Source organism: Lagenorhynchus albirostris, chromosome 13 (assembly GCF_949774975.1).
Source record: "Lagenorhynchus albirostris chromosome 13, mLagAlb1.1, whole genome shotgun sequence".
NCBI classification, from domain to species: Eukaryota; Metazoa; Chordata; class Mammalia; order Artiodactyla; family Delphinidae; genus Lagenorhynchus; species Lagenorhynchus albirostris.
The window spans coordinates 25,811,217-25,822,111 of NC_083107.1; positions in this window are offsets into that span (position 1 = coordinate 25,811,217).

The following is a 10,895-nucleotide window of genomic DNA, read 5'->3' on the forward strand; positions in this document are numbered from 1 at the left end:
CAGAATTAATTGCCCTCTCTTTGGGGCTATCATAGAATATGAGAATACTCCTATGTCAGTCCTCAGAAGGACATCTTGATATTTGTGCATCTGTCTATCTCTTCAAATACTGAAACCGTGCAACTCAGATCGGGACTTACATGCTGGGTCTTTTTTTTTTTTTTGGCCCCATTGTGCAGCATGTCGGATCTTAGTTCCCCAACCAGGGATCAAACCCGTGTTCCCTGCATTGGAAGCATGGAGTCTTAACCACTGGGCCCCCAAGGAAGTCCCCCGTGGTCTTTTAATTGAGATCACACACCTGGTCTCAGGACCTAATGAAGCTCAGGTTCTTGATGTCTCATCGCAGAAAGAATTCAGAGAGAGACAAAGTGATAGGTAAGAAGTGGATTTATTTAGAGAGAAACACACTCCACAGAGTATGGGCCATCTCAGAAGGTGAGAGGCCCCAAAATACGGCATGATTAGTTTTTATGGGCTGGGTAATTTCATAGGCTAATGAGTGGATTATTCCAACTATTTTGGGGAAGGGGCAGGGATTTCCATGAATTGGGTCACCACCCACTTTTGGGCCTTTTATGGTTGGCTTCAGAACTGTCATGGCACCTGTGGGTGTGTCATTTAGTACGCTAATATATTACAATGAGCGTATAATGAGGCTCAAGGTCCACTGGAAGTCAAATCTTCTGCCATCTTGGACCTAGTTGATTCTAGCCAGTTTTTGTCATGTCCTAGGGTTATGTCATTCATTTAAAGGTTGTGCCCTGCCCCTTTCCCTCCTGTTTCAATATGATGTGAGGTTATTAAACCAAGACAATTCATATCTCATGATTCATTTCATTCATGCAAGCACAAAGCACATTTATAATCAAACATCTATTAATAATCATTCTAATAATAGCTAAGCTTTATTGAACACTAATAATGTGTCAGGCACTATTTTATGCCCTTTGCAAATATTATCCTATTTAATTTTCACAGTAAGCCCATGAAGTAAGTGCTATTATTATGTCCATTTACAGATGGGGAAAATGAGGCACAGGAGGTTTAAGGAACATGTCTAAGGTCAGGGTGCTAGTAAGGGGAGGGCAGAGATTGAAGCCAGACAGGCTGGCTCCAGAGTCCATGCTCTGCTATTAAGTACCATTTATTGAGCACTTATTCTGTGCCAGGCACTGGGTTCAGCACCATCTTCTTTAATCCCAGCAACCCTGTGAGGTACGTATTATGTTCTGCATTTCAGATGAAAAAACTGAGACTCAGAGAGATGACCACTTGCCTGAAGTCACTCACCAGCAGGATGAGGCCTGGCATGGAAGCCTTCCCTCTAGCCCTCCACTTCACGTGGGCCTGAATATTTAATAGATAGCTGAGGAAAAACTGGACCACACACAGGCGAAATCACTTAAAACGATAAATGGGTGAGAGAGAACTGTTGGGCAGAGGAGGCCATGGTGGTGGGACCCACAGAATTGGCAGCTAAACTCTAACAGTGTTCCACGTCTAGAAGGGACCACAGAGCTTATGAACACCAACACATTCCACCACCCATCAAACCTCCAGTGTAACTGATTTACCTGAAGAAATCAAGGACTCATTATCATCCCAGAGCAATTTCTAAGTAAGGACTATGCTGGGTACCCCTCATGACCTAGAGCTCATAATGGCATCAGGATAGCCACTGCAGTTGTGAAAATATTGAAATGTTTCTGTACCGATTGGTAAAACCTGTTCTCCCAAGCCCTCTGATTGTCTACCACACCCTAGTACCCCTCCCTAGGGAAATTAATATCAACACCCAGACCATGATCCTGCTTTCACACTAGGCTAGTTTGGGCCATGCCTATCCATTTCATACCCCTGACTTTCTCTCATCTTAGAACATACTGTTTTGGGGGCAATGTGCCTTCTATTTCAATACCACCAAAGTAGACAGCACTAAGACAGGACAGCCCAGTCTCCGAAACACCCAACCAGAGAGAATTGTTCCTTTTTTCTTACTATGAAAGCAATTCATGTTCTTTGTTTAAAACACACACATGTATGCATACACACTGGAAAATACAAAAAAGATTAAGAAGCAGAGATAAAATGACACCCACTCCAGCACCAATCAGAAACACCCAGGATTAGGTAAATGGCACTGTGCTCGGAAGTAAGGATATTTTTAAACAGTTGAATAAGATACAAACTTGTTCTAACTAGGTTTCTAGCTCAGTGAGGTGGAAGACAAATCGTGTTAACATTGAGTAGGTAAGTGACAGAGGTATGCCCAGGGGTCTCTGGGAGCTGAGTGGAGGGACCCCTGACTCTTGGCAAAGTCCTGTCCTCGCCTTTATACTGGAATCACTTTATGGCCATAGTGAAAGTGTGGACTCAGGGAAGCAGGCCAAGGAGTATGTTCAGCCTTTCTAACAGGGCCGTAAGGCTGACAGAAAACAGGAGAGCTCGTGGCTCACAAGCAGTCCATCCCAGCTCATAAGAAGCTGGGAACTTTGTTCAGAAGCCTGTACAGAAGCCTCCAGTGATTTACAGGGCCACTTTGCATATCTCCTTCATAAACCATTATAGGGTGAAAGGCAGCAGGTTAAGGATCCAGTGGTTGGAGAATATCAGCCTCAGAATTTTCAGGATTTAGGTTCTTTCTTCAATTCTTCTCATTCTTATATTTGAACTGGGGGTGGCTTCTGTTTCAAGGGTTCTGGATATTGGGGGAGTCCGTGTAGCATCCTGAGGAGATGCTGTTCAGTTTTCTTCTAACTTCAAGGAGAAGGAAGGGGACCTTACTTACTTGACAGGATAGGAAAGGGGGCAGGGAGTCAGACTGCGGAGAAAAGGGAACTAGTTTCATAGACCATTAACCACGTGCCAGGAAATATGCTAGATACTTCCCCTACATTTACTCATATAATCCTAATGTTCCTGTGAGGTCCATATATTATTATATCTATTATAGAAGAAGCAACAAAGTTAAAATAATTTGCCCATGACCACCAGCTGGTAATGGCAGTGCCAGGATTAAACAGAGGTCTGTCTTCATTCAAAACCCATGTTCTTTCACAAAATATGTCTATCACAGTTGTGTGAGGTCAGATTGAAGAGAGGGCATTTGGCAGAATGTAATGGCTGGAATGGAGCAAGTGGAACAAGGAAGGTTGACAAGGTTACAGAACATTTAATGACATGATCCTCCCCAAAGGTTGTACTTTATTAGCCTGCCTGCCTGCCCGCCTTCTTCCTTTTCTTCTCCTCTTCTTTTTCCTCCTTTTTCTTCTTTTTGGCCTGCCAAAAAGAACTCTTACTAAATTTTTATCATTTACAAAAATTTTGTATGATGATTTTTTTGTCCTTGCGGTATGCGGGCCTCTCACTGCCGTGGCCTCTCCCGCCGCGGAGCACAGGCTCCTGACGCGCAGGCTCAGCGGCCATGGCTCACCGGCCCAGCCGCTCCGCGGTACGTGGGATCCTCCCGGATCGGGGCACAAACCCGCGTCCCCTGCATCGGCAGGCGGACTCCCAACCACTGTGCCATCAGGGAAACCCTGTATGATTTTTTAAAGAAGAGAGATGATGTTTTACCAAGGCGGTTAAAAATACATGTTTCTAACAGCAGCACCAAAAATTGTTATGGAAAATATTATCTTCCAAACTTCAGTACTTAGATGCCAATCCATCGTGTTCTTCCTTATTATCTCCTTAGAATTAATTACAAATAAATCAAAACTTGTATTTTATCATGAAAAAAAATCTACACACTTTCTCCTTGTCCTCATTTTATCACATTCAAGATTAAAGGTGATGGCAATGCTGAGGGAAATGATTAGCTGCAGAGAACAACATAACTAACAGGTAGCACTTACTATGTGCCAGGCACTGTTCTAAATGCTTTACACTTCATAACTCATTTAATCCTCACCATAACTCTATAAAGCAGTGTACTGCTATTATCCCCATTTTGCAGATGAGGAAACTGAGGCACAGAGTGGTTAGTAACTTCCCGAAGATCACACAGCTAGTAAATGGCAAATTTAATTTTCAAATCCATTTCCTTTTTTTTTAATATAAATTTATTTATTTATTTTTGGGTCTTTGCTGCTGCGCGCAGGCTTTCTCTAGTTGTGGCCAGCGGGGGCTACTCTTTGTTGCAGTGCGTGGGCTTCTCATTGCGGTGGCTTCTCTTGTTGCGGAGCACGGGATCTAGGAGTGCGGGCTTCAGTAGTTGTGGCATATGGGCTCAGTAGTTGTGGCTCGTGGGCTCTACAGCACAGGCTCAGTAGTTGTGGCACATGGGCTTAGTTGCTTCGCGGCATGAGGGATCTTCCTGGACTGGGGCTTGAACCCATGTCCCCTGCATTGGCAGGTGGATTCTTAACCACTGCGCCACCAGGGAAGTCCCTTTCTTTTTTAAGACACGAGAGAAATAGCTTTTGAACTCTAGGAGAAGAGAAAAGACGTCAACAACACAAACTTTGGTTTCTGAGACTAATAATAGCCAACATATATTAGCACTGTTCTGAGTATTTTACATGTATTATCCAATCCTCTTATCAGTCTTATTATTGTCCCTATTTTACAGATGAGAAAACTGAGGTACAAAGAGGATAAATAAGTGCACAGGTGCACAGCTAGTAAGTACACAGCTAGTAAGTGGCAGGGTGCACAGCTAGTAAGTGGCAGGGTTAAGATAGCAAAGGAAAATGGCAAAAAATATGAGAAAAGGCATTAAAAACTTTAGAGTCTTTGGGCTCTCTTTGTGACTGAAGGCAGTCTGAGCCAAATTCTTGTCACCATTTCTTACTCAAGAGTATGCTTTCAAGGGGATTATATGAAATGTGAAAATTTTGAAAACTGTAAAGCACTATAGAATTTAAAGAATCATTCAATTAAAACCAGTTGAAGCAAAAAAAGAGTACACTTTCAGAGAAGGCTACTCCTCGGTGAGTACCACAGGACATGCCTGGGTGACAAAGGTTTTCATCAGTACGTCTGGTTCCTGCCTGACTCTCCTCCCCCACAATGATGGCATTTATAAAACTTCTCTCCTACATCACCACAGTGGAACATGAAGATGAGAACACAGTCAGAAGATTTCCCCAAGGTCACCACTTTTATAAACTTTCCCTTCAGTCCTCTTCCTGGAACTTTCAAGATCATTCCATAGAGGTGACCCCCTCTCTTATCCTTCAACACTCTTCTCTTGCTTTTATAACATCCCCTCCTAATTTCCCTCCTACTTCTCTGGCTGCTCCTTCTCAACCTCCTTTGCCAGTTTCTTCTTTCTATGTGGCCTTTAAATATCAGGGCTCCACGAGGTTCTGCCCTGGCATCTCTTACTCTCTACTCTCCCCCTGCCACTGCCATGGCTGTAAATATCTATATGTTGGTACCTGCCAAGATTATCTTCATCCTGGTCTCTTCTTTGAGCTCCAGACCTGTATATACCTGCATCGTAGATATTTCAGTGTTAATACATTCAAAACAGAACTCCTGATCTACCCCCAAAGCTGCTTTTCCTCCCATCTTCTCTATCTTAGTAATTGGCAACAACCAGCTAGTTGTTTGTGCCAGAAACACAGAACTTAGCCTTGACTCACAGTCAGCTCATCACTGAATTATTTCTCCAGAGTAGACCTCAGTTCTGTCTACTTCTCCCCATTGATCTAGTCTAGGGCAACTCTATCTTCTGCCCAGACAACAACAATAGGCTCTTAACTGCTTCCACATTTTAAAGTGTAGATGGCATCACCCTTCTCCTGAAAACCTTTCAATGGCTGGCCAACCGGCTTCAACTAAGATCTAAGTTTTTGGTGGCTGGTTTCAGCTCCCTCCACTTTCCCTTTGCCTACCACATTCTCATTACACTGGCCTCTTCCGGTGCCTTTTTTTTAAAAAATTAATTTTTATTGGAGTATAGCTGCTTTATGATGTTGTGTTAGTTTCTACCATACAGTAAAATGAATCAGCTATACGTACAAATGTATCCCCTCTTTTTTGGATTTCCTTCCCATTTAGGTCACCACAGAGCACTGAGTAGGGTTCCCTGTGCTATACAGTAGGTTCTCATTAGTTATCTAATTTATACATAGTATCAATAGTGTATATATGCCAATACTAATCTCCCAATTCTTCCCATCACCCCCGCCGCCCCCCACCCCGGTATCTATACATTTGTTCTCTACATTTGTGTCTCTATTTCTGCTTTGCAAATAAGATCATCTATACCATTTTTCTAGATTCCACATATATGTGTTAATATACGATATTTGTTTTCCTCTTTCTGACTTACTTCACTCTGTATGACAGTCTCTAGGTCCATCCATGTCTCTACAAGTGACCCAATTTTGTTCCTTTTTATGGCTGAGTAATATTCCATTGTATATATGTACCACATTTTCTTTATCCATTCCTCTGTTGATGAACATTTAGGTTGCTTCCATGTCCTGGCTATTGTAAATAGTGCTGCAATGAACATTGGGGTGCATGTGTCTTTTGGAATTATGGTTTTCTCAGGGTATATGCCCAGTAGTTGGATTGCTGGGTCATATGGTAGTTCTATTCTTTTGGTGCCTTGATCATAGCAAACTCTTACCTGCTTCAAAGCCTTTGCACGTGCTGTTGACTCTGAACAGACCCTCTTCCCTCTCTCTTCATTCGGCTACCTCACCTTTTCGGGTCTTGGCTTAAATGACACCTCCTGAGACTCCCCAGTCTCTCTTAGGTCTCTCCTGTTACGCTCTCTTAATGCTCTTAATGCATTTTGTGCTTTTCTTCCTAGTAGTAATTATGTAATTCTTTGTTAATATCTATCTTCTCCAACTGAATGTGAGCTCCAGGAGTGCAAGGACCATGAACTGCATTCACCAGTGTATGTGACTGACAGAGGTCTGACCTTAGACTGAAGACATTTTCAAAGTGGAAACTTTCACATGGCTTCTTCACTGAGTGAATTTTCTGTGTTTCAACAAATTGGGATTTCTCTTTCATGACCTGTGACCTGAGTCATGAGATAACGAGCAGCTTAGCAACTTTACTGCCTGTTTGTCTTTTTTCATCCACTTGTTGACAGGGGCTAAAACACAGGCTGCCAAGAGCACCAACTAGGCTGGGAGGGGCAGGAACCTTGCTGTGACCAAAGTGAGAAGAGGTGGGGCTTGAGCGAGTTTGTTCAAATGATGAGACAGGACACTTACACAGAATGAAAATGCAAGGTTGCAAATTCTGCCCGAGGGAGCTGAAAAGGGGAACTGCGTGATGAATGCCGGTGGGGCAGGGGGTGGGAGAGTTTCAGAAAAGGCAGTATTGGCTGCGGTACAATTTGCTGCTTAGCTTCTGCTTTCAGCATCTGCTGTGACCAGATGGTGTGCAGTGATCTCTCTGGCCAACTGAGCCAAGGAAAGAGTAAAACCTCCCCAGTATTTGTAGACTATAGGCTGTGTCTGACGGGAGCAAATTGCCCTGTAGCAATTAGCAATTTCTCTCACTCTCTTCCTATGTTTTACTCTATCTTTCTCTCTCTCAGAAATCTTATTTTTTTTTTTTACATTTTATTACTTTTAAAATTGAAGTATTATTGCCTTGCAATATTACATTAGTTTCAGGTCGATATTTTTATACACAAATGATCATCATCATAAGTCTAGTTACTAAGTGTCACCATACAAAGTTATTACAATGTCATTGACTATATTCCCTATGCTCTACATTACATCTCCATGACTAAATAAGTCATTTTAACTGGAAGTCGGTACCTCTTAATCTTCCTCATCTACTTCACTCATCTCCCCCGCCACCCCCACCACGACAACCACCAGTTTGTTCTCTGTATCTATGAGTCTGTTTCTGTTTTGTTATATTTGTTCATTCAGAAATCTTATCTTTGATCTCTAAGTGATCTATATTGATATCCTGGTCAAATATTTCCAAATCCCTAAGGCTCCCCCTCCTCCCCTCTGCTCTCAAATGTAGCTATCTGGAAAGGTTTTCTTATAAATGGCTGGCCTTTCATATCCTCGGTGATTCTCCAACTTAAGGAACAATCCCATTAAAAGGGAGGAAAATTTTCACAAACTCACTTCTCATGCTGTCTGGAAATATTTTTAATGACAATTACATTATTTAAATAATATAAATTATTATAAAAGTATAAATTTCTAAATGTTCTTATGTTTATAACTTTTAAAAAGCTATCAAATTACAGTTATAAATGAAACACCAACAAAACCAGTAAAGTTAATAAAATCCAAATAACATCAGTACTTAATGTGACAGGGAATATTTGGATGAAATAAAATCACCTGCAACATGAATGTGGTCATGACAGGTACAGGGTAAATTCTTTTGCACTGGGCATCCTGCACCACCATTTGCTGAGCTAGTCTTGATTCTCTCCCAATTTTGCTTTTTCTTGGTTTCTTCATTCCACGGCATGTCATGTGGCTGTCAGTTGGTACTGATGCATTGTTTTCACATTGCTTGCTTCTGTTAATGTTTTATTAGATCATGACAACTGGCACTTTGATACCAAAAAGAGCAAAAAGGAAGGTATGTTATGAGAGGATTATGCAGATGATCTAGAACTGTATTGTCCAACACGGCAGCCATTAGCCATATGTGGCTACTGAGCCCTTGAAATGTGGCTCGTCCAAACAGCTGTGTGTAGATGCAAATACATTCATATCATGTTTTGCAAAAAAAAGTAAAATATCTTATTAAAAATGTTTAAATTGATTCCATGTTAAAATCACATTATTTTGGATACATCAGGCTAAATAAAATATATTATCGATTAATTCCACTCGGTTTTTTAATTTTTGCTTTAAATATCTATCTATCTATCTATATCTATCTATCTATCTTTATATATATTAGAAAATTTAAAATTACTTATTTTAACTCAAACTCTGTTTCTATTAGACTGCACCTTTCTAGAATAATTGTGTGTTGTGTGCGTGTGTGTGTGTGTGTGTGAAAGAGAGAATGTGTACAACAAACTGAAAATACCATATAAAAACTCTCATAGGGACCTCCCTGATGGCGCAGTGGTTAAGAATCTGCCTGCCAATGCTGGGGACATGGGTTCGAGCCCTGGTCCGGGAAGATCCCACATGCTGTGGAGCAACTAAGCCCGTGTGCCACAACTACTAAGCCCACGTGCCACAACTACTGCAGCCCCCGTGCCTAGAGCCTGTGCTCTGCAACAAAGAGAAGCCACTGCAATGAGAAGCCCACACACCGCAACAAAGAGTAGCCCCTGTTCGCTGCAATTAGAGAAAGCCTGCGCACAGCAACGAAGACTCAATGCAGCCAAAAAATAAACAAATTAATTAATTAATTAAAATTCTCATAGAAAACACGTAGGTAATGAAGAGGTTTCCAGTTTAAACCACTGCTCTATCATTTAATGGCTGCATTCTTTCTCAGAAGCCAAGGTTACAGAACCGGCATAGGACTTTCCTTGTGGCTCTAACTCTAGTAGCCTCGTGATATAATATCTCTGTTGTTTTCCCACATGACTTCCTTATTAAAATATTTTGGGGAAGGATCCAGGCACTTCCATCCCTTCCAGAAAATACATACTGCCTTACCTGGTCATTTTACTGCCATTTGACCAAAGATTGTTCCCCATTGAGGAAATATGAGGTAGGTTAAAAACAACAACAAAAAGTGAGAATGTACTCCCTGGGCAAGCAGATGCAACTACTTCCTAAGCTACACAAGAACTGCTGAAATTCAGGGACTGCATCTGTTTAAAAAAATTGGTCTAAAATAATACGTAGCCCGGAATTCCCTGGCAGTCCAGTGGTTAAGAATCTGTGCTTTCACTGCCGAGGGCCCTGGTTCAATCCCTGGTCGGGGAACTAAGATCCCACGAGCCACGCAGTGCCACCAAAAAATGAATAAATAAATAAAATAATACTTAGCCAAATATTCAGTTGCATTACTTAGCAAATATTTGCTACATTTCTATTTGCTAAATATCTCATACAAGGCTCCACAATAGGCACAGTTAAAATACAAAGATAAGTAAGTCAGGGATTTGCTTTCAAGAGGCTGGTCATCCAACCAAGGTAATAAAACATGTCAAAATGTCCTTCTTTTTAAATAGCAAACGTTGATTGAGTAAATATATGTTCTAGAACTGTCTAAGGGAGTTCTATACCTTATTTAATCCTCACAACCCTAAGAGATTGCCCGCATTTTACAAATGAGAAAACTGAGGCAAAAAGTTATGAAAATACTCAACGTTATATGGTTATTAAGTAGCACTGTAGGGTCCAAATACAAATAGTCACCTCCAAAATATGAGCTTTTTAGTCACTATTCTATCTTGCTTCTCTTTTCAAAAAGAAAGAAAGAAATTAATATTAGTATTTGCTTTGAGAGAAAAATTGGAATTAGACAGAAAAATAGAAAAGAACATAAACTCTCAAAGTCCTACCACCTAACAAAACAGCTGTTAAATATGCAAATACTACTCTTTAACTTCAACTATAATTATATTACAAGAAAGATATATCAATAGATACAGGGCTACAAGAGTTCAGAGGTAGGAAAGAGGATTTCCTGCTGGATCTTGAAGGACAAGGTAAGATGTGGATGTTGAGGCATTCCAGGCAAAAAGAACTGCAAGCACAGGAGCATGGACTCAAAGAGGCCCAGGACTTATTGGAGAAACAGCAAGAAGTTGTTTGGGTGGAAAACCACCTTAAGCAATGAAGCTAGAAAACTAGAAAACTAAAGGCCAAGTCATAAAAAGCCTAGAATTCCTCTACCTTTCATCTTATCAGTACTGGTAATACCGCACTAATTACTGTTTATTCCTGTGTCAGTCTCCTCTGTTAGTCTGGGAATTCCAGTCTATATCACCCTTCATTCATTGAGCATTTATTGGGTGC